We start from the raw sequence: 23,656 nt of genomic DNA on the forward strand, positions 1-23,656 counted from the left end.
TATGGTTCATGAAAACTTTGGTTTTTGTAAGGATTTGCTGAAACAGATTATTTCAGATGATAGTCCAAGATCACTTTAGCTTACAATTGACAAGTGTTCCATTCATTGTCTGCTAAAGCAGGCTCCCTTCTTCTTTCAGTAGAAGAGGTGTTATAGCTAACTTCCTGTAAATGAGGCCAACAATTAATGCAGTAATCCCATTACTGTGTAAGGGCTGTTGCTTTATCATAAGCTTGCATATATTATATGACTGTGACTTCTGATTATTTCACACGATCCCTTTCTATATGGTAATTTGTAAAACCATAGGAAATTAGGCATGGGTGGGTAGAAATTTGGGATGATTTTTGCTTTGGTGCTACAAAAAGGTGAAAGGGAGAGCCTTTTTGCATTTGTATTATGAACATTTGCTGCTGACGCTGGAGTTTCCCCATAAGTCTTGTAAAGTGAAGGCAATGTATGTCTGTGTACATGCATCTTTCAGTAGAGGTGTAAACTTGGGGGTGGGGAGCATGGCTCATGCCCCATCGGGATTTCCTGGCTGGGTCAATGTCCCGTGGGCTGCCAGGTAGGATCATGAAGCTGCTCAGGCTGTCAAGTTCTGAAGTTCAGTCAGTCCGGTTGGCCATCTAAGCATGTTCACAAGAGGCACAGGGCTGATTTTGTTTGTTTTTGTAAAGATAAGAAGGGGAAGGGACCGTCAGTGGATAGTACTGCCTGTGAAAAGCCCCATTTCAGGATCTAGCACTGCCTTACGTTAGACAAAATGAGGTCAAGTCTCTTCTTAGACTATGCTAATGCATGGCCAAAACCTTGAACAGGAAACTTATTCACTGTTGGGACATCTGCATGCCCACCTATCACCAACATTCCAAAACAGGATTTAGTGTTTATTAAGGGAAATATAAGGGTACAGGAATTGAAAAGACACCCAAGTACAAAAACAGTGAAATTGCTGAAATCGCCAAATCAATGCACCAGTGCAATTTCATCAGCAAATGCAAATTCTCCTGAGAGGAGAAACTAATTACCATCAAGCAGCCAGGTGTGCTTGATTACCTTTTGCTAACCTTACCTGAATGTCTCCTGGCCTATGAGTGCACCTCAGGCATGGGTGAAGCCTCCACCCTGCCAGCCTTTTCATCCACCCTGCCTGAATGCAAGCACCTTTTGTTACCTTTCTGGGAAGCCCCCTATCACTCTCCTAAACTAATCAGAGCCAGGAAATCCATAGATTATCCAGGGCTCACCATGAATTTCTGGAATTTACAATTTTAAAAAATATTCTTTTGTGCTGGCTCCTGTAACTCTGCAAGCCAAAATGGTGATCTTACCCTCTCAACTTGTGCAGAGGATGGCAATTCCACTTTTCTTTCTCTGGGACTTTGAGACATTTTCTTGCCACACAGGAGCATTCCTCCACTGCCTTACCTTCTTATTTTTGTCTTGGGAGCTCTGGAAGTTCTGCCTTAAGTCGCTATTTTCAACCTGTAGCCATTAAGACAGGCAATATACTCAACTCAGCAGACTGAGGTCAAATAAACTCTTCTATTCATTCCTTCTCTTTTAGAAACTCTCCTCTTTCTTTAAATCAATCTCTTTCCATCGTCTCCTCTTGGTTATTCCCTGGAATTCTCATTCAGCCGGAGACCTGACTCTCTTTCACTTTCTCTCCTAATTCTTCATACACACATCCTTCTGAAAACAACAATTTCACTGTTCTTGTGTTTGGGTTCCTTTTCAATTCCTGTATCCCTGTATTCCCCTAAATAAACACTAAACCTTGTTTTTTGGGGGGGAAATCATGGATACTGGTAGCCTATTAGCAGCACTTTGAACTACACAGTATCCAGGCAAAGATCCCTAAACCACATGTTCTACTCCCCCCCACCCCCAATTGGCAACTACATCAGTTCTCCAAGCTAGCCAATAGAAGTGGGCAGATGTTTTCCCTGACATGAAGCTTAATCCCCCCAAAATTGATTGGGGTCTGTGTATGTATCCTGGCCTGAACCCAAGTTCACACATGCCTAAGGATGTACATGAAAGGGAGCACATGCAGTAACAGGACAAAACTGATTTCCCCAATGGTGGCAAGTTTATTTATATTTAAATAACTATTTCCATTCCATCTTAATTTTAAATTTAGACTGGTGTGATGGGCGGGGTATGTGTGTGTGCACAGAGGATTGGAAAGTGTGTGTTGGTATCCTGGGACTTGCAGCTGTAGAGAAAAAAAATGGAGGGAATGGAAATATATCTGTCTTTAGCCATGTGTGTTGGATAGGAGTTAAGCAGAGGCCTGTGGCCTAAACAGTGGAAGTTAAGTTGATTTGGTATATTGAGATCTGCTTTACAGAAAAAAAACTAAGGAGATTGGAATATTTTTGTCTTCAGCCAATTTTTTTTTTTGCTCTGTATGGAGGAGAGATAAAGCCGGTTCTCCATATGCAAAGTGAGATGATACTGACATCCTGGCAAAGTGACATCCTGGATCTTAGGGTTGCCAGGTCCAACTCAGGAAGTATCTGAGGACTTTGTGGGTGGAGCCAGGAGTAAGGTTGTGACAAGCACTTTTGAACTCTGAAGGGAGTTCTGGTCATTACATTTAATGCTACAATCCTCTTAAATGCCTTCTCTTCATTGGAAATAATGAAGGATGAGGCACATTTTTTGAGACTCATAGAAATAGACCCCCTAGTCCAATATTTTTGAGATTTGGGGGATGTTTTGAGGAAAGGCACCAGATGCTATGCTGAAAATTTGGTGCCTGTACCTCAAGAAACAGCGCCGCAGATACCCACAGATCTATTCTTCATTTTACCCTATGAGGACTGGTCTCCATGGGGTATGATGGAGTGCCCTGCCAACACCCCCACCCCACTTCCTGATAACTCTGAAGGAGGGGAAGGCCTCCAAACCAGCCCCCAACTGTGGATTGACAACCCTGTAATGCTCCCGTATTTTCAGGCCAGGGTATCTGAGAAGCTAGTATTTACTCTGGATTCTGAGTTTCTGAATTTCATTTGGAGATTTATATTGACTATTCAGTATGTGAGCACTATAGTTCTTAGCATGTTGGTCCAATATTGGGGAGACAACATTGCAAATCCCCATTTAGCCATGAAGTACCATGTGTAACCTTGGGCCAATCGCAATCTTAGCTTAAGTTGTGAGGAAAAGAGAGAGGGGAAGAAATATCTATCAGATATTATGTTTGCTCTGTGTTTATAATTAAATTTCTACCTGCCTATTCCACATCCCTAGCCCTGTGTAAATAGTGATTCCCTTCCCTGCCAGTTGGTTCCAATAAACCAAAACTTTTTAAAGCTTTACAAAATACTTACCATTTCCACACACAGCTAACCTCGCAGTCACAATCCTGTTCCCTCCGCAGCGTCTGGTCAGATTTCGCACCATCTGCGCCGGAGTTACAGGAAGTGCCGCGGCTTTTGCGTAGCAAACGTAAACCGCTAAATCCCAGTTTACATTTGCTACACAGAAGCTGCGGCACTTCCTGTAACTCTGGCGCAGATGGTGGGAAATCCGACCGGATGCTGTGGAGGGAACAGGATTGTGACTGCGAGGTAAACTGTGTGCAAAAACGGTAACTATCTATACACAAAACCATATGTAAAAGTGAGAAGGCAAAAGAAAGGAAAATGCAGTTTGTTTATTAAATTTCTTAAGGCTTTCAAGTGCAAACTGGGGGTAACACAAATGTCTTTTAAGTGATAAGAATATTTAGACTTTATTCCTTTACAAATGACTGTCAAGTTGTGTCTTTGGATCAAAAAAACCAAAACACCTGCACAGTGGATATGATCTGTAGGTATACTCAGGGGTCATTTTGTAGAAAAAAAGGTGCAGGAGCTCAGTAGTATATCTCATTTGCATATGCCCTGGGATCTGTGTGCAGCGGGAAGCAAACTCCCCACTGCATGAAGACCCTGGCTGGAGGTTCAGGAGCTGTGCTCCTGTGAGCTCCTACTGAATTCAAGCCCTGGGTACACTCTCAGGTATGCAAGCAACTACATGAATCAGTTTAAGTCCCTCTAATGAAAACTAGATTTGAGACTCTAGAGTTGGTTCCAGATGGGTGGTTTAAGCCACCCCAGAGATCGCAGGTAAGTGTCCAAACATGCACATCTGCCTGACATCCCATCTAGGGTTCCCAAATCCCCCGCTAGGCCTGGAGACTCCCGATTTGGAGCCTCCTCCCCCCGCTGGCCATAAAAGGGAAAGCGGGGGGAGGGGAGGGGGGAGAACGGCAGCCCTTCCCACCCAGCCCCGATCGCAGCAGCCAGAGCTCTTCCGTTTTCTCAGGCTGCTTCCCGCCCCCAGTCAGCTGGCCGGTGAAGGGAGGGGAGCCCAGCCACGCCCCCAAAGGACCATGTGCCTTTGCACCTCCGGAGGTGAGTGAGTTCTGTCCCCTGCATCAGATTTCCCAGAAAGGGGGGGGGGCGGGGGGAGGGGGTGGAGAGGGAAACGTCTTCTCATAGGGTATAATGGGGAATTGATCTGGAGGTTTCGGGGGCTCTGGGGGAGCTGTTTTTTGAGGTAGAGGCACCAAATTTTCAATATAGTATCTAGTGCCTCTCCCCAAAGTATCCCCCAAATTTCAAAACGATTGGACCAGGGGGTCCAATTCTATGAGCCCCAAAAGAAGGTGCCCTTATCCTTCATTATTTCCTATGGAAGGAAGACATTTAAAAAGGTGTGCTGTCCCTTTAAATGTGATGGCCAGAACTCTCTTGGAGTTCAGTTATGCTTGTCACACTCTTGTTCCTGGCTCCGCCCCAATGTCTCCTGGCTCCACCCCCAAAGTCTCCTGGCTCCACCCCCAAAGTCCCCAGATATTTCTTGAATTGGACTTGGCAACCCTAATCCCATCCCTGCCCTCATCCTGTCCCTACCTGAAGTGCAGCCAGCTCAAAAAAGTACCACTTCCAAAGTGGTACCTTATCGCTGAGGTGCCTCTGAGATGCCTCCACGGCCGTCTGAATAGCTGGGAAGCACCCAGGAAGCAGCAGCCAGATGCATGAGTGCTCTGGAAGCTGCTCCAGGGCGCACACGGCCTGACCCTGTCTGGGGGTGGGTCATGCACCATTTGGATGCTCCAGGGAGCTTCTGTTTCCACCAGCTCACTTCTGGGTCAGCATAGCCTGAACCAGTGGTGTGGAACCTGCCTAGGAGAGCCAATGTGATGCTGGACAGCCAACGTGATAAAGTGGTCAGAGTGTCAAGCTGACACTCATGTTGAAATTCCTACTGTACCATGCAACCTCATTGGGTGACATATTACATATGAAGCTGCCTTATACTGAATCAGACCCTTGGTCCATCAAAGTCAATATTGTCTACTCAGACTGGCAGCGGCTCTCCAGGGTCTCAAGACACTCACCTAGGTGACAGACACTCACCCTAACCCACTTCACAGAGTATTTTTTAGGATATAATGGAGACTAGGAGAACAATGTAAGGCCCCCAAGTAGGGAGAAAAGTGGGATATAAATGAAGTAAATGATTAAAAAATAAGTAAATAAATAAGGCTCTTCAGACTGGGAGGAGTTGACTGCTGCACAATTCTAATAATTTGTGCTGCAGAATTTTAGAGAGAAGTATCTTGATCATTGTAACAAATGTAAATTACATTGAAAATCCATGGGGTTTTGGCAAAGGCAGCACCTGATTTCTTCTAAGAGCACCTTATGCTTCTTCACATGAAATGCTGCAACTTTATCATTTTATTGCATTTTATTACATCATAAAGTTTTACATCTTGCTAATGATCCTACAGGAGGTTTAATTGTTTATAGGAACATCTTAATTAAGCAGAGTTCACCAGGTTAAGCAGAATACAAATGAAAAGTGTTGTAAGTGAAACAAACTCTATTGCTATATTGAAATATAACACCATAAAATTAAAACAGAACTATTTGATTATTACTATAAAAAGGTCATATCCTTTCAGATGTTATACTGGCTTTGGTTTGTAACTTTACCTCTGCTTTTTCCATGTTGCCTATCTGAAATCTGTCGGGTGGGAGAGAACAGTGCTTTCTCTATTGTCCAAGACATTTTCTTTGGCTATATCTATATTATTTTTACAAAGGAATGTATCCCAGATTAACTGAGCAGACCCCCCCAAGGTTTCTTAATTATTCTTTTCCCATTTGGATTTCAGAAATAGGAAACAAATTCTGGACTGTGCCCTTAACAATGCTAAAGATTTCTCTAATTACTGTCTAATTGACTGCAGTCAAATTTGCTGGAGTATCTGGCGTTGAAGTGTGAAATGGTCACAGTAGATGAACTTTATGACAATCGTGCACAAGTGTCCTGTTTAGTTGCAAGGCACAAAGGAAGAGTGATTAAAAAGGATGATCATGACTGGAGTATTGTCATATCTTATGGACTATATAACAGAGTGGCTAGTGTCAGTTATAAGGGGATGCTCTGTAAAACTACCTTAATTAACTTATATTCCTTTAATTACGATGCTTGAAATCACTATTGATTTATCCAGCAGTGCACACTGAATAGTTCATGGTTATCTGTCTGCAAGTATGCTACATACTCAGCCTGCATGAACAAAGGCCATCAATGCTTGCTTCTTCTATAAGGTAATTCAGGAGTGTGTGGCTGTTTTGCTGCTGCTACTTTGCAGTTCACACATGGGTTTCTATCTATTAATTCATTTTCCATCTTTAAAGAAGAATAAGGTCATGGAAGCACATTCATTTTCTGGTTAGTTTACTGAAAAGGAAGATCTAATATATAAATACAATTCAGGAATGGAAGTTTAGCTGTTTGCATGAACTGATAGCATGAACAAATGACAAATAAACACACTCACACTGTCCAAATATATATAACCTACAGACACCCACACCCAAATATATATAACCTACACACATACCCCCTATACATTCATCCTATGAAAATTAAGAAAATGTGCATTATTTTTCCAGAATTTATTCTGCAGTTGGAACTGTTTTGCAGAGTATATTTCACTTTTTGTCCTAGGGACAGGCAAGGAGTGAAGCTGTCTCTGAAGCCCTGCCTTTCAAGTATATATTCTCAGGAAGAAAAATTCCTCATAGCTCAAAAGTTGAGAAAGAATGGCAAGTTAATTGCTCTTACCCCTAGAATGAAAACACTAGATTATAGTACTGGATGAATTAGTAGGAACAATACTTTATTAATTATCAGTCTGAATAGAAATATCTTATGTCAGGGGTGGCCAACGGTAGCTCTCCAGATGTTTTTTTGCCTGCAACTCCCATCAGCCCCAGCCAGCATGGCCAATGGCTGGGGCTGATGGGAGTTGTAGGCAAAAATCATCTGGAGAGCTACCATTGACCACCCCTGCCTTATGTCAATAATCTTACCAGACCCTCAGTACAAGTAACCTATATGCTAAGAAGAACCCTTGATCCTAAGTATCATAATTTCTCCTGCAAATTTTGGACAACTCTATCCTGGTTTCAAGCTGTGGACCAGTGTTCCTACTGCTGCTTGTTCTGCAAACATATACACCCAAAATTATGCAGAACATGCCAGTCAGGGCCCTAGAGTTGACTACTTATGTCATCTTCCCTGAAGCTGCTAAACTTCAAGAGGCTGAATACTTTCCATACTATCACACTGATGCTTCTAGGTACTTCCCAGTTGGTGGCACCACCTTCAATTTTCTGAACAGTCTTTTAATTTAAAATTTAAATTTATGATTCACCCAATCCCTGTGTTCACAGGGCTCTGGGTGTTGAACAATAGTAAGATAAACTGCATCACAGACAGGCATTAAATTCAACAGGAGCTCACAGTCTCCCCTCCTCCTCCCCAACTTGTCCATTGAATAGTAGGTGCAGCTGCATAACAATCCCTGGATGAACTCCACCACATATTTTTCTACAAAATGACCCCTGTTCACAGACATAGTTAAAATCATATAAATAAATCATTTGTTAGATTCTTAAAAACAGTCCCCAGGTGTTTTTCAGGTTTTCACGGCTGGTAACATCATCAGGGTTTGTAGAATCTTTCGGGCTCAAGTGCCGTGTTCTACTGGAGAAAGTTTCTACTGGAGAAAGTTTGGTCACGTTCAACAGCCAGTTTCAACAGCCAGTTTCCTTATCACTACCCTTCCAGGAAGCCCCACCAAACAATGGGCGCATCCACAAACCAATTGCCCTTTCACCACAGCCCCTCCAGCCTAGAAATAGCAGCTCTCCAGCAGCCCTGGCCCCATTCAATGCACAGCAGCCAAGAAGGTCAGAGCGCCTGCTCCGGCTGCAACACCACTGAGGATGTTCTCCGCAGCTGAGAATGAAACGTCTGGAAGGAAAACTTTCTCCAGTAGAACACAGCACTTGAGCCCGAAAGATTCTACAAACCCTAATGAAAGTCCCCGGGTGATGTGTAACTTCATCTTTAACTAGTTCTGGACCATGTTGCTGCCTTGTGGGCAGGACAAGCAGGAGACAAAAAAGAGAGAAAAGATGGGAGATAAAAGGAAGGTGCCATCCATAGTAAAGCCTGTTGCTGTCCTCAACCAAAAACCAGGCAGAACAGGTTATCAGGTGATAGCTCACACCCAGATGTGCATACTTCCTCTGTGGCAAAAAGAAGTCTCACCTGATGGAAATTCAGGTGAATGGTGGCACTGTGGCTCAAAAGTAGACTGGAGCAGCAGGTGCCAGTAGCAACTGTCTTTGGCCAAGATGAAATGATAGATGTAATTGGTGTCACCAAGGGAAAGGAGTGCAAAGGGGTTAGCAGCCAATGGCACATCAAAAAGCTGCCCTTCAAGACTCATAGAAGTCTGTGCAGAGTGGCCTGCATTGGAGCATGGCACCCTGCTCGTGTGGCCTTCTCTGTAGCTTGAGCTTGTCAGAAGGGCTATCATCGCTGCACAGAAATCAATAAGATGATCTACAAGATTGGCCAGGGATACCTAATCATGGATGGAAAGTTGATCAAAAATAATGCTTCAACAGAGTATGATCAGTCTCTGAAAAGCATCAACCTTCTGGGTGGATTTGTTCACTATGGTGAAATGACCAGTGGCATGAAAAGGCTTTGTTGTTGGGACCAAGAAGAGAGTTCACACTTGGTGCAAGTCCTTGCTTGTGCAGACCAGGCATAGGGCCCTGGGAAAATTGACTTGAAGTTTATTGACACAAGTTCCAAGTTTGGTCATGGCCATTTCCAGACAGCAGAGGCAAAGAAGGCTTTCATGGAACCACTAAAAATAAAATAGATTGCCAAAGAAGAGACAGCATAGAATGCGGCAAGTTTTGTGGCAATCCAGCTTGTAGTCTGAACTCAGTATTTAATTAAACTTCAGGTATTTCCCAGAAACAAACAAAAATACATATTTTGAATCTATTTAATAGTTGTTGCTTATGAGACAGGTCATTTGCTCTTATGCCGTTGTTGCTTGTGTGCTATGTGAATATCAAGAAAGTAGAGTTGCCAACTCCAGGATGGAGTTATTATTATTATTAAATGCCTGGAGATCTGGGGATGGAACCACAGGAAGGCAGGACTTGGGATAGGGAGAGATCTCAGCTGGGTATAATGCCATATAATCCACATTCCAAAGCACCCATTTCATCAAGGAAATTGGTTTATGTAGTCTGAAGATCAGTTGTAATTCCAGGAGATCTCCAGGCCCCACCTTTCAAGGTTAGGAAAATGTAGTGTTTCTCAGTATTTATACACTATTATCTTGACTCCAGCATGAAAAAAGTAGGGGAAAACCCCTATTTTTTCAAACAAATAATAAAAAAAGAAAAGTATATTTTACATTTTTGCTGAATATACATAATGTTCAAATATGTTTGTACTGTTTGTTTTGCAACCAGAACTTAAGGACAAGAATATTATTCAGTACTTGTATTTTCTATAGTCCATTAAAAAAAGAAAAGAAATGGGGGAAAACATAAAACACCTGTTTAGCTTGAAGGAATTGGCGGAGGATGCTGTTTTCCCAATAGGCCAAAAGCGACCATCACAGGGCCCCTTTAAAAAAAATCAGGATTTTTTTTTTTGTTATTTCATGCGAATATTGGCAGAAACTCTGACAAGCAGTTCTTCATATTTTATTATGTTCTTGTCTGGCAGAATCTCTGTCAGGCAAAAACCTTGTCAGCGGAAAACCTGTCGTAGGATCAGAGGAGACAAAAACAGGTGTCACACAGGCAGTCAAAACTGAAAAGAAAAAAAGATTAGGCTAAAGAGAAAGAGGCAGACAATTACATTAATGCCATTGCTTTTATCTTATAGATGTGTGTTATTATCTCGGGGTGCTGAGTGCGCAATTGCCTCAAAGAAAAGTAGACAGGAGACAAGGGGAAACTTGATAGTTATTAACTGAAGAGGCAGCGTATCAAAGCTGGATGAGGTTCAAAGTTTTGCAGAACAATGAAAAAAAATCAGACAGCAAGCATCCTATATGAACAAACTGTGGTTCTGCTTGTGGCTACATAAATCTAGTAGCAATCTAAATTTCCTCCCTTGGAATTAGATCATAGAGGAGGAAATTAATGATGATTTGGTTGATATTTCTTTAAAAAATAAGCTTTTATTCTATGTAAATTCAGTTGGGCGGTGAGTGGAGGGCTTTTTTAACAACACAATTAAAACAAATGGCTGTAGCATGACACTCAAAGACAGCTATTTGTCTTGTGTTGAAACACACATTATTAATGCACTTTTAATTTTTAAAAAGCTATTAAAATGCTTTTGCTAAATGAAAGTGTCCACATGTGCCAACTGTATATTAGGAGCTCAGAAATTTACCCTTCTCTTGGAGCCCAAATGAATTTGGAAGAGGTTAATCTAGTTTATTTTTAAATGTGATCCAGAGAGTGCACTAAACAGTCTGCTGTTTCTGCATCTGAAAATTCTGTCTTCCACCTTGAACATTTTTAATAAATGGAAAACCAACTTTTCCTCACCTTCCACAGGTTTTAAATTGTAGTAGAGGAGAGAAGGAAAATTGAAATACTCAGAGGATACAGTTTCATATCTGCTGCTCTGACTCTTTCAGGATATTCATCTAAAACATTTGAACTTCCGTTCTTTACTATTTGACCTAAAGGGCTGGTGGGGATAATTCCCTTCTTCTGAGTACATTTATATCCTTCTCCAGATAACAACACATTAACCCATCACCAGGTAGCATCTTTTCTTAGATAAGGTTATTTTGGAGGGCACAAAATAGCACAGCAGAGTAGGCAGCATTAAACTTTTCCCCCCATGGTTATGGGACTAGGGGATCTATGCCAGGCCAGCCCTTGCCAAGAGTATTGGTTAATACCCAGATATGACTTGTACTTCCTGAAACGTCTTGAGATGGTTTATGGAATAAAAACTATTACCTCCACTCAGAATCCATGTGCAGTATCCAGAGGCATTGCTTGTGAATTCAGGGTGAGAAAGCATAAGAACTCTCATGGGAAAGGGAGCAAAATTATCAGTAATTCTTAAAGCTATATTTGGATAGATCTAGGTGCATGTTGGTCTGAAGTAGTAGAACAAAGCAGAGTCAAGTAGCACCTTTAAGACCAACTAAGTTTTATTCAGAATGTAAGTTTTCATGTGCTCTAAGCACACTTCATCAGACAGTAGGATGGAATGGCAAGCTGTCTTAAATACAGAGAAAGTGGGCAGTGAATCAGCATGCAAAGTCATGGAACAAACACCTCCCCAGGACTGAACAAGGATATTGGATTTTTATCTAATTACGTATACTAAACCCACTTTCACCAAGTATAGCTATATATCCACAGTATTCCAATGTATTTCTCTTTTAGAATAGTGTATCAGAAAAATGTTTTTTGTATTGACATACTCAAATAAGAGATATTGTCTCATTGCATATACTAGCCCATCTTCCACTATTTTAATGTATATTTTTATAATGGCAAACTAGAATGATGTTTTTATATGCATCTTACATGTTTAAATTAAGCCTCTGAGAACCTTATGCCCTCTTTTTAACCCAGAGCAGATTTTTATTTATTGCAAGATACTTAATGGAAATCAACCTGCTTTTCTGACATTCATTACTGTTTTTGTTGTTTTAGCCTAGTGAACACAGGCTGGCAGTTGCTAGACCCTGGCTTGTGATTCTTTTAATCTGCTAAGGGACGTTTACATGATTTTGCATGCTGATTCAATGCCCATTTTCTCTATATTTAGGACTGCTTGCCATTCCATCCTCTGTCTGATGAAGTGAGCTTAGAGCACACAAAAGCTTACATTCTGAATAAAACTTTGTTGGTCTTAAAGGTGCTACTTGACTCTATTATATTTGGAATTAGACTACATCAACCACACACAACAACGTGTTGTTTTTTAACAGTATGTGTTGAAAGTACAGCGTGGTATAGTGGAAAGAGCAGCGGAATCTAATCTGGAGAACCAGGGTTGATTCTCCACTCCTCCACATTAAGTCTGCTTGGTGACCTTGGGCCACTCACAGTTCTCTCAGAAATCTCTCAGTTCTACCTACCTCACAATGTGCTATTTTGGGGAGAGGAAGATGAGGCAATTATAAGCTGTTTTGAGGCACCTTAGTGTAGAGAAAAGCAGAGTATAAAAACTCTTATTTAAAATATCTCACAGGTATCTAAACATAGAATGAACAGTCTAAAACAACCAAAAAATTACCACTCCAGCAATTTTCAGCAGTCCTTTAACAGCATATACCTGTGCATTATTTAAAAATATTTTATTTAATTCTTTCTCTAACAAGCTGTAAGACAAGTTAGCCTGAAAGCTGGAGAACAGCCTTGCAATGGCTGGCTGGGACACAGCTATGGTAACGGAAATGTAGCGAATTGAGAGACGGTTGGAGGGAAGTAAAATGCCTCAGGGTTTTAGATTCAGTTCAGATGGAGCTTGAGTACTGAACAGCTAGGAGTGGAGACTGTGTACTTAGGCTGATAAGTTGTTGAAGCAACTGGAAGGAGCTGAGAATAGCTAGTGGGGCTGAGTTCCTTGGGAGACAGAACTGAAACAAGCTTCTGTCTGTGAGAGTTTGTAGTCAGAAGGGGGTCAAAACCAGGCACCTTCTGTGAGGAGGAACTCTCTCAGAGGATCTCAGCACAACAGGGCAGACTCCTAGTAAACTGAGAACAGTCAACACTCAGAAAGGAGGACTAGATTCTTGTGGCTAGAAGGGAATCTCAAGTTTCAGACTAGGAATCTAACTGGATAGGTCACACAGGAGTGAGGGGCTGGAAATAGTGCTCAGAAGTTGTGGATCCTGTATGCTAGTGTGAATGTCTGTTAGGGAAAATTGATCTGGCACAAATCAGGAGTACCCAGTGAGTGTGGAAGAGTGAGTGTCAGTTTATTATTTTTATGATTTGAGAAGCCAGAGCATAGGAGTGATACCAGCATCTCTGCCTTGTGTTCCTAGTGTCAAGTAGGCACTGTCTGCCTGTCCAAAGTTTTGAATAATTCTAAAACCTGCATGTTTGCTAATTTAAGAATCTTCTGCCTGGTTATATTTGTTCAGCCTGACAAATCTCGAGTTTAGAGATTGATTATTTTACCAGCCATCTGCCTGCCAACTGATTTGTTTGAATATCAACCAATTTAATATTATTTTATCCCTCTTCCTTGCTTTTTGTGATACAAAAAATATTCTTTTTGCGGTTTTGACTTTTAAACTGTCTGGTACCTAGTTTTCTTTAGTTTTGACAGGATTTCTGTGTGTGTGCCTGAGGGACTGAAGGAAGGTGACTGGGGGGAAATTCTTAGTGGTCACACTCCCAAGCTGACCCTGACTGGTTCCTCACACTTGTACATGGTTTTCATCTCACCCCTATCCCACTTTCTTCCTCAAGCAACCCTGTAAGGGGTGTGTGTGTGCATGTGCATGTGTGTGAGAGAGAGGCATTTGTTGACGCTGATGAGTAATCGCTTGACCTTAAATAACCATTTAGCCACCAATAGAAAAACAGAGACCAGTTTCTCACTAGGCTTGCTCCAGTGTTGGAGCCCTTTCCCCCCAGAGCTTCTGTCCAATTTCACACAAGCTGCTGCTGCCTCTTTCTCACAGCAAGCAAGATCCTCTGAAAACTGGTTTCTGCTTGCTGTGGGAAAGAGGTGGGGCAAGTCACAGCCCCATGGCAGCTTGTGCAAAATTGGACAGAAGTGCCGGGGGGGGAAAGGGCTCCAAGACAAGAACAAGCCTAGTAAGAAATCAGTCAGAACTAGGGTGGCCAGACCGTCCCGGGAGCCCGAGAATGTCCCGGTTCTGGCCCCCTATTCCCGCCTCCCGGGCTGGCTATACCGGGACCATTTAGAGGTCCCGGTTTAGCCAGCCCCGGAGGCGGTGGGCCGCGGGCGCCGGCGGGGAAGGCGGCGAGTGAGGGAGGGAGCGTCCCTGCGCCTGCGCAGGGCCCCTGCGCACGCGCAGGGACGCTCCCTCCCTCACTCGCCGCATTCCCCGCCCACGCGCGGGGCCCAGCGGCGGTGGCGGAGGCCTCTCCGCGGCCTCCGCTGGTCCCTGGAGGCCCTCCAGAGTCTCTGGAGGGCCTCCAGGGACCAGCGGAGGCCGCGGAGAGGCCTTCGCTGGTCGGCGCTGGTCCCGGAAGGCCTTCCAGAGGCTCTGGAAGGCCTTCCGGGACCAGCGCTGGCTGCTCCGCGGCCTCTCCGCGGCCTCCGCTGGTCCCTGGAGGCCCTCCAGAGACTCTGGAGGGCCTCCAGGGACCAGCGGAGGCCGCGGAGAGGCCTTCACTGGTCGGCGGTGGTCCCGGAAGGCCTTCCAGAGGCTCTGGAAGGCCTTCTGGGACCAGCGCCGGCTGCTCCGCGGCCTCTCCGCGGCCTCCGCTGGTCGCTGGAGGCCCTCCAGAGTCTCTGGAGGGCCTCCAGGGACCAGCGGAGGCCGCGGAGAGGCCGCTGAGCAGCCGGCGCTGGTCCCGGAAGGCCTTCCAAAGGCTCTGGAAGGCCTTCCGGGACCAGCGCCGACCAGCGAAGGCCTCTACGCGGCCTCCGCTGGTCCCTGGAGGCCCTCCAGAGACTCTGGAGGGCCTCCAGCAACCAGCGGAGGCCGCGGAGAGGCCGCGGAGCAGCCGGCGCTGGTCCCGGAAAGCCTTCCAGAGCCTCTGGAAGGCCTTCCGGGACCACCGCCGACCAGTGAAGGCCTCTCCGCGGCCTCCGCTGTTCCCTGGAGGCCCTCCAGAGTCTCTGGAGGGCCTCCAGGGACCAGCGGAGGCCGCGGAGAGGCCGCGGAGCAGCCGGCGCTGGTCCCGGAAGGCCTTCCAGAGCCTCTGGAAGGCCTTCCGGGACCAGCGCCGACCAGCGAAGGCCTCTCCGCAGCCTCTGCTGGTCCCTGGAGGCCCTCCAGAGTCTCTGGAGGGCCTCCAGGGACCAGCGGAGGCCGCAGAGAGGCCGCGGAGCAGCCGGCGCTGGTCCCGGAAGGCCTTCCAGAGCCTCTGGAGGGCCTTCCGGGACCAGCGCCGACCAGCGAAGGCCTCTCCGCGGCCTCCGCTGGTCCCTGGAGGCCCTCCAGAGACTCTGGAGGGCCTCCAGGGACCAGCGGAGGCCACGGAGAGGCCGCGGAGCAGCCGGCGCTGGTCCCGGAAGGCCTTCCAGAGACTCTGGAGGGCCTTCCGGGACCAGCGCCGACCAGCGAAGGCCTCTCCGCGGCCTCCGCTGGTCGCTGGGGGCCTTCCAGAGTCTCTGGAGGGCCCCCAGCGACCAGCGGAGGCTGCGGAGAGGCCGCGGAGCAGCCGGCGCTGGTCCCTGGAGGCCTCCAGAGGCCAGCGCCGGCAGCTCCCTCCCTCCCTCGCCGCGAGGCCGCCGCGAGACTAGGGGTGTTTCCCATGCAGCATAGGATACCAGTTCTAGCACTCTTTGGGCCGTGAGGCGGCCCAGCTCCGCTTCTATTTTTGGTTTAAGAGCGAACAGAACTCGCCTGGCCTTCAGCCTTATCGGTCTCACGTGGGGATCAAGAGGTAAGGTGATAGGAGGCCCCTTGTAGCACCCCAAGGACCCATCAAACACTTTCGGGAATTCCTGGCACACGTGCTTGAAATTTTGCATTTGCATCTGCTGCACCCTTGCTATTTAAATACCCAGTGGTCGAAACCAGGCCAGCCCCAGTAATATGGTGAGCTGGCTTTTGACCACGAAAATGTCCAGCTTGCCCTTAAAGTTCTTAAACTCTACCCTTACAGTGGCCCAACCCAAAATCTGTACAAGGTTTTTTTGGGAAGTCCCGCAGTATTAAGTCCGCCGGTCGCATCCGGGGCCGGCCATTGAGACAAAGTTTTCTTAGAGACTCCTCCGAAATTATGGAGATGGAGGAGCCTGAGTCCAGCTCCATTAGGCATGGAGTGCCCTCAATTAGGACCGACACCCTGACCTTATCTGGGGTGGTGAGGGGCAAGTTCATTATCTGCAGGCTCGTCGATACGGTCGAGTAGGCATCGGTCGAGTTGTGGTTGGTGGACTGGCGTCTGTGGGTAGCTTTGGCCTGGCAAGCCCGTGCTATGTGGCCCACTTTTCCGCAGTTCCTGCAGTCTACGTTGTGATAGGGGCAGTCCCGGCGCTCATGAGGATCCCCACAGCTGGCACACTTGGTGTTGGCTGGTCTCTCTGTTGCTCATGGCCAAGTGGGCTCTCTCAGCCCCATTCCTGGTTGGCGACATAGCTGGTTTGCCTCCTCCTCTTCTGGGTTGCCCGGTGCCATCTCCTCCTGGTGGTTGGCTTCCGCTCGCGGGTTGTTTTAAGCTTTGGTTGCTCTCTCGAACGTGGTGGCTTTGTTGAAGGCGAGTTGGAGGGTGAGCTCTTCCTTTGCGAAGAGCTTTTGCAGTCTTTCGTCTTGGAGGCGCCAGACAAAGCGATCCCTCAGGGCTTCATCCAGCTTGTCGAAGCTGCAGTTCCCTGCTATTTGGAGGAGGGCAGCCAGGTAGACAGCGGCTGTCTCTCTCGCCTCTTGATCCCTCTTGTGGAAGAGGAATCGGCAGGCGATGATGGAAGGCGGGGGCTGAGAGACCCTTTGCGATCTTGAATATGGCCTCCCTGCAGACACTCAGGAGCATATCTCTCTTATGGTTGTCGTCTGTAATCATGTTTGCTTGTAGGTAGCAGTTGACCCGCTCCGTGTAGGTCTCCCACCTATTGGGGTTGGCAGGGTCGAACTCTGTAAGGTAGCCCGTTGTCCCACTTGGGTTAGCCATGGCGGCAGCGGCGGGCACTTCCATCTCCCTCGAATGCATGCCTTCCTCGTCTCCGGCCAGGTCAGCGAAGTCCCGCTTGGGGAGTTACCTGGCTAGAATCCCACCTTCGTCGCCACTGTAATGTACTGAGTGACGAGACGTGTTGAAGGCCACATGCTTTATTTGCGAGTACATCACAAAGCAAGGCAACGCAGGCTGGGTCCTTTATATACATACCCCGGAACAACCCTCAGTCTGGCCAGGTCCAATCCTGGCCAGTTAAACTTCCCGCCACAGATCTTGACTGGCGGAGCGTATTTGCGGAGCTACATCCGGGGACCAGTGGACTTCCACTGATCACCTCCATAGCGTCCGCTGTGTTGTAATTTTGGGACTGAAATGCAAGACACAACAGTAATCATAGTAAAGTTGCCTGCCTCCAGGTGGTGGCTGGAGATCTCAAGGAATTATAACTGATCTCCAGGTGCCAGAGATCAGTTTCCCAGTAGAAAATAGCTTCTTTGGAAGATAGACTCTATAATAATAATATAATAATAATATTTTATTTATATCCCGCCCTCCCCGCCAAAGCAGGCTCAGAGCGGCTAACAACATCAATCCATACAATAATTTATACAACAGGTTTTAAAATCACATTCACTTAAAAACATCCCAATTAAAATTAACATTCCTAGTGCTACTCTATTAGGTGTAAATACTATGGCGGAATCACTTAAGGCGAATCATCAGTCGTTCAGTCAGGTAAAGGCCATCCCAAAACGGAAGGTCTTGCAGGCCCTGAGGAATTGTTCAAGGCTCCGCAAGGCCCGCACTTCTTCCGGGAGCTGGTTCCATAGGTGCGGAGCTGCAATGGAGAAGGCTCATGTACGGGTGTTCTTTAATTTTGCCTCCTTTGGCCCGGGGATAGTCAGCTGGTTCTTCCCAGCTGACCTCAGTGCTCTCTGGGGTGCATATGGGGAGAGGCAGTCCTTCAGGTAGGCAGGTCCTCGACCATATAGGGCTTTAAAGGTAATAACCAGCACTTTGTAACAAACCAGGTATACAACTGGCAGCCAGTGCAGTCCGCACAGCCCCGGTTGTATGTGCTCCCATTTCAAGAGCCCTAATAACAGCCTAGCCGCCGTGTTCTGCACCAGCTGCAGCTTCCGGGTTCAGCACAGAGGCAGCCCCATGCAGAGGGCATTACAGTAATCCAATCTTGAGGTGACCATTGCATGGATCACTGCTGCTAGGTCCTGGCGCTCTAGGAAGGGAGCCAACTGCCTTGCCTGCTTCAGATGAAAAAATGCCGACTTGGTAGTGAACATATGAAGCTGCCTTATACTGAATCAGACCCTTGGTCCATCAAAGTCAGTATTGTCTTCTCAGACTGGCAGCGGCTCTCCAGGGTCTCAAGCTGAGGTTTTTCACACCATTTTGCCTGGACCCTTTTTTGGAGATGCCGGGGATTGAACCTGTAGTGGCTGCTATTTAGGCCTCCATTGATAGTGAAGGCTCCAATAACACTCCCAAGCTCCTGACTGGATGTGCCACTTTCAGCGGCACACCGTCAAAAACTGGAAGAGGAATTTCTCCTCCCAGAGCACTGCGACCCACACAAAGGACCTCTGTCTTCGTCGGGTTCAGCTTCAACCCACTCAGCCTAAGCCAATCTGCCACAGCCTGCAGTGCCAGGTCCAGATTCCCTGGGACACAGTCAGGCCGGCCATCCATTAGCAGATAGAGCTGGGTGTCATCTGCATATTGATGGCATCCAAGCCCATACCTCCGGACAATCTGGGCAAGGGGGCGCATGTAGATGTTAAATAACATCGGGGAGAGAACTGCTCCCTGCGGCACCCCACAATCTTGTGTGCGCCGCTGGGACAGCTCACTCCCAACTGCCACCCTTTGTCCCCATCCCTTGAGGAAGGAGGAAAACCTCTATGACATTATATCCTGCTAAGGACACTGCCCAAATCCTGCCCTCTCCAGACTCCACTCCCAACATCTTCAGAAATTCCCCAGCCCAGAGCTGGCAAGCCTAAATCATAGTGATCAACAGCTGTCCAGTCTGCTGCACCTCTTTTGGTTTCTGTTTGATCAGGAGACTACGGAATGGTCCAGAAACACAAGTTTCTTACAGTCTTGTTAGTATATGTACCATCATTAAACATATATTTAGCCAAGGCAGAGCTTTCATGGCACTCTGAACTCCCTCAGTGCACATAGCCATGGCAATGGTTTTGGGTCAGTAAAAGGTCTTACTACATCTAAGACTAACTGGCTAAGGAATGGATGAAATAAGAATCTAGTTTTCCACTTTCTGGCATGTGATAAATTGAATAAACCGCTTACCATTATTTTAATGCCCAGCATGTATTTAATTTTCTTTGAATTGTATAGGGTCTCAAAACTCCAATAAAACATAAAGTGAAAAGCAACTCTCCATTTTTTTTTAGTTGAAAAAATTGATGTGCTATAATATAGGTTAGGAGTCTGTGCTGCCAAGTTAGCTTTGGCATAGGATACCAAACTTACATTGTAGGCTAATCTGTTCACTGGAATTCATCTTCAAATGGCTCCTTTATTGCAAGAATGATCAAATGCAAGGTCTCTTTACAATCCATGGGAGTTTGTTCACTGTCTTTATCAATATTTCTTGGCAGTGGTACATTTAGGTCATCTTTTCAGGAGGACATTAAAACCTTTATGTAGATTAATATATTTTACAGAAGTTCATGACTTGTCACTTATTGTATGACTATTTTTGATTACCAGTATAAAGCTAAATTTTAAGATATATTGAAGTATCCTTTCATTTGTTACTTCTAACAGCAATGTCCCACAGCTGTGTTTTTTTAAAAATGAAAGATGTAGTATTTTATAACTTGGTCAGCTAACGCAGCTATTAATTTGTTTGTTTTCATTGTGAACTGCTATACACTTTATGCTTGGCTCTGAAGGTTTCCTCATGCAAGGAAAGGTACTTCCATTCACATAACAAAGGGTCCCAAATGGTTGCCAGTTTGCCAAGGATCCCAAATGGTTGCCCTCTTCCCCCTGCAGTTCTTTGCACCACTTCCCACATTCTTATGGAGCAGGAGTAGTTTTCTGCAGCTGCAGGGAGCTGCAGTGGGGAGGGACACACAAGAAAACCTGTGAGCAGGACATTACTTTTGGTGATTAGCATTCAAGCCACAGTGACACACATTACAGAAGTCACCTAAATTGTCTAGAAACTTGAGTTTCAACTTGCTCATAATATCATTAGTTTCCATTTCCATTTGGATACCTGAAAAGCACAATACAAAAGCCATATCATAGAGCACTCTACCTTTGTGGACCATGACAAGTTGTGTTTTTTTACCTGTCTTTTATATTGTTATTAGTCCTGAATTAAGTTTTCCTTTTAAAAAAATCTGAGAAAATGTAGTTTGGTGCTTATCAAAACAATTCCACTGACAATAATAAAACAGTGCTGATGTGTCCATATTTATATGTTGGGCAAAAAATTCAAATAGTGTTCTAAAAAAAACAAATGTTCTTTACTGAGATAGCACAAATTTTGCTGTACAGACAAAGTATGGAAATAAAGACTGTCACTGGAAATGACATCTTGACAGGTTTAGTGTTTTCTTCTAGACATACTTGAGTAAATCTCATAGAATGGATGAACTTACTTCTAAGTAAACATGATTGGGACCTGGATGGAAATCTTGCAGTTTAGTTCATGCAGAGTGTGACAGTTTTCTGATGAGTTGTGTCTAGAAGAGGAACCAGCAATGCTATTAGCTAGAAGAGACAAGGTAGACAAGCAGGAAACAGAACACAATGCACAACAATGGCTGAGAATGCCATGTTCTGTTCTAGAAATTCAGAGGTCAAATGAAACAAGAATACTACTTTACCTTTACAAATAGTACTCTTAAATTATTAGAGAGTCTAAAGCACTCAGGATAAGGGTTGTGTGTCCTGTGTGAAAGATTCAGAAGGTCTCTTGGGTATACCTGGCAGAAGCATTAAAATGGGCTCTGAAACATTTCCAAAGGAAAATCTGACACCACTTTTGGCATCTTGCCAGAAAACCATCTGAAACAAACCTTGGTCTATATTTCTGTCTCATGTATCTGCATTTTCAAACTGGAAAATTAAGGAAATTGTATAGTGTTCTGACAGACTGTTGAACATTGTGTATTAGCTTTCTCTCCCTCCCCAAGAACAAATCGATAATATTTTGCAGAGAATCAAATATAATGGATGGATTCAGCAAGTGCTACTGTTTTTTCCACACATTTTCAAGTTTCAAAGGTTTTATTGTGTTTAGTCATGACTCACAATAGCTGGTGCTGAGATAAGTAGTGCCATTCTAAGCATTCTTTTAAGTCCAGTGTGCCCAAGGTGTAACTTTGCGGTTGTGAAGGTGGTACTGATGAAGTTCCTGCCAGTAAGCAGCTGAGCAGTAGGGGTGTGCAAAAAAAAAAAAATCGGATTTACATGGATTCAGAAATACACAGAGCCAAAAATTCGGAATACCGGGTATTTCTGAATACTGGTACACGGAATAGCCACATATACGGTAGATGCACGGCTGTTTCCGAATATACGGCCTCATTATACCCTATGGCCATTGAAATCAATGGCAAAATAGGGTATATTGGAAGCCATCTGGAGGGGAGGGGGTTTGAGGGAGAGGCCCCAAATTTACAGGGGACCTGCAGGGGACTGTCCCCTACAAAACCCCAAAGTCCCAAAAAGATTAGGCCAGGGGGTCCCATTCCAGGGGCACCCAAAAAGGGTGCCCCTATCCCACCATTATACCCTATGGGCCATTGAAATCAATGGCAACATAGGGCATAATTAGAGGCTACTAGGGGGCAGGAGGGTTGAGGTAGAGCCCCCAAAACTACAGGGAACCCGCAGGGGACTCTCCCATACAAAACCCCCAAGTCCCAAAAAGATTGGGCCACGGGATCCCATTCCAGGGGCACCCAAAGCCAAACCTAACTTCACACCACAGAATCTCTATAGAACCCAAATGCACTACATCCTTCTCTACTCTATGAACCCTGCTGGCCTGGAACCAATATAAACCCAGTTGCTAATGTCACTGTCACACAAAACACAATCTGCTCAAGGTCTGTTCTGTAGACCTGGCTGCAGCAAACCCAGATGCCAGCTCTCCAGCACTGCCCCAAACAACACGGGGAGAGCTGGCCAAGCACAACAAGCCTGCTGGTTCTGGGTCTCTCACCCAGGTGCCAGCTTCCTTGCCACAGAACACACAATCTACAGAAGCCAGCTCTCCAGCCCTGCCCCAAACAATACAACTCTCAAACAAGAGAAGCGGTGGACAGATCCAAACAACAGCAACAGATCCAAACAGACCACTGAGAAACAAACTCAACTGTTAAAAAAGTGACCTTTTTTAACAATGAAAATTAGGCCAAACAGCGTCCCCCCCCCTCCACAAGAACCAGATCCAGAAGAGAAAAGGAACAACAGCAGCACAACACAGCAGCAACAAATCAAACACAGAATCCTTTTAAAACAGTAAAAAACTTGACTTTTAACAATGCAGGAACTTTACTAACCCCTCCCCCTCAAAAAAACCTTCACCCTAACCCCAAGAAATCCAAGCCACCCAAATCAGGAAAAGTAAAAGGACACTGCACTTTTAAAAGTCCTCTCACTAAAGTAAGATATGGGCAAATTGGCAAGAACCCCCCACCCCAGGCCCCCACCCCCAGCAGAACCCCCTAACCCCAAATAAGCTACCCAGTACTCACCCACCCAAATCTGGATAAATAAAGGGACTCTGAGTCTTAAAAAGTCCTTTTACTAACTAAAATAAAAACAAAAACCCCAAGACTGCCTTACCTTAGACGTCTTCTCTTCTCCTAGCAGGTCAGGCAAGGCTGAGAGTGACCAGCAGCAGCTGAGGCCAAGGACCAGCCAAGGACAATCTCTCTCACACACCAACACAGCAGCAATGGCATGGAGTCCAGCCAGGCAGACTCCTTTAGAAAGTTCTCTGGCCCTACACAGAGCAGTTTCAAAAAATACCACTGCTCTGTGATTGGCCAGAGAACACTGTTTACTTGGATACCCACGTAAACAAAAGAACAACAATGTTGCTGATGGCTGGGGGATTAGCCCAGCCATCAGCTACACAACAGCTTTGCAAAGCATACATTTGTAATGCATTTTGCAAATGTGTGCTTTGGTTTGGCTGCTGGGGCTCCTCTCCCCCTCCCTCTCCCTCCCTGATCCCAGCGGAGCTATGGAAGCGGCGGGAGAAGGCTTCCAAAGGCAGGAAAGGAGGCAAGCAGCTTCCCTGAGGCTGCAGAAGCTCCTTTCCCGCCTTTTCCATGGAGTTCCGTACACTTCCGACTATCTATTCGGAAGTATACAGGGAGCTGTATACGGCTCCCGTATACTGGCTTCAAAATGGATTTGGAAGTATA

The 23,656-nt window shown here is 45.6% G+C and overlaps 1 protein-coding gene and 1 pseudogene across 9 annotated transcripts in view; both read left to right on the top strand.

Moving 5' to 3' along the window:
- BNC2 (basonuclin zinc finger protein 2) overlaps positions 1–23,656 on the top strand; it is a 564,611-nt gene that overhangs the window by 373,697 nt on the left and 167,258 nt on the right. The window lies entirely within an intron of this gene.
- Positions 8,454–9,299, top strand: LOC132569835 (large ribosomal subunit protein uL3-like; annotated as a pseudogene).

This window comes from Heteronotia binoei, chromosome 4, assembly GCF_032191835.1.
Source record: "Heteronotia binoei isolate CCM8104 ecotype False Entrance Well chromosome 4, APGP_CSIRO_Hbin_v1, whole genome shotgun sequence".
NCBI lineage: Eukaryota > Metazoa > Chordata > Lepidosauria > Squamata > Gekkonidae > Heteronotia > Heteronotia binoei.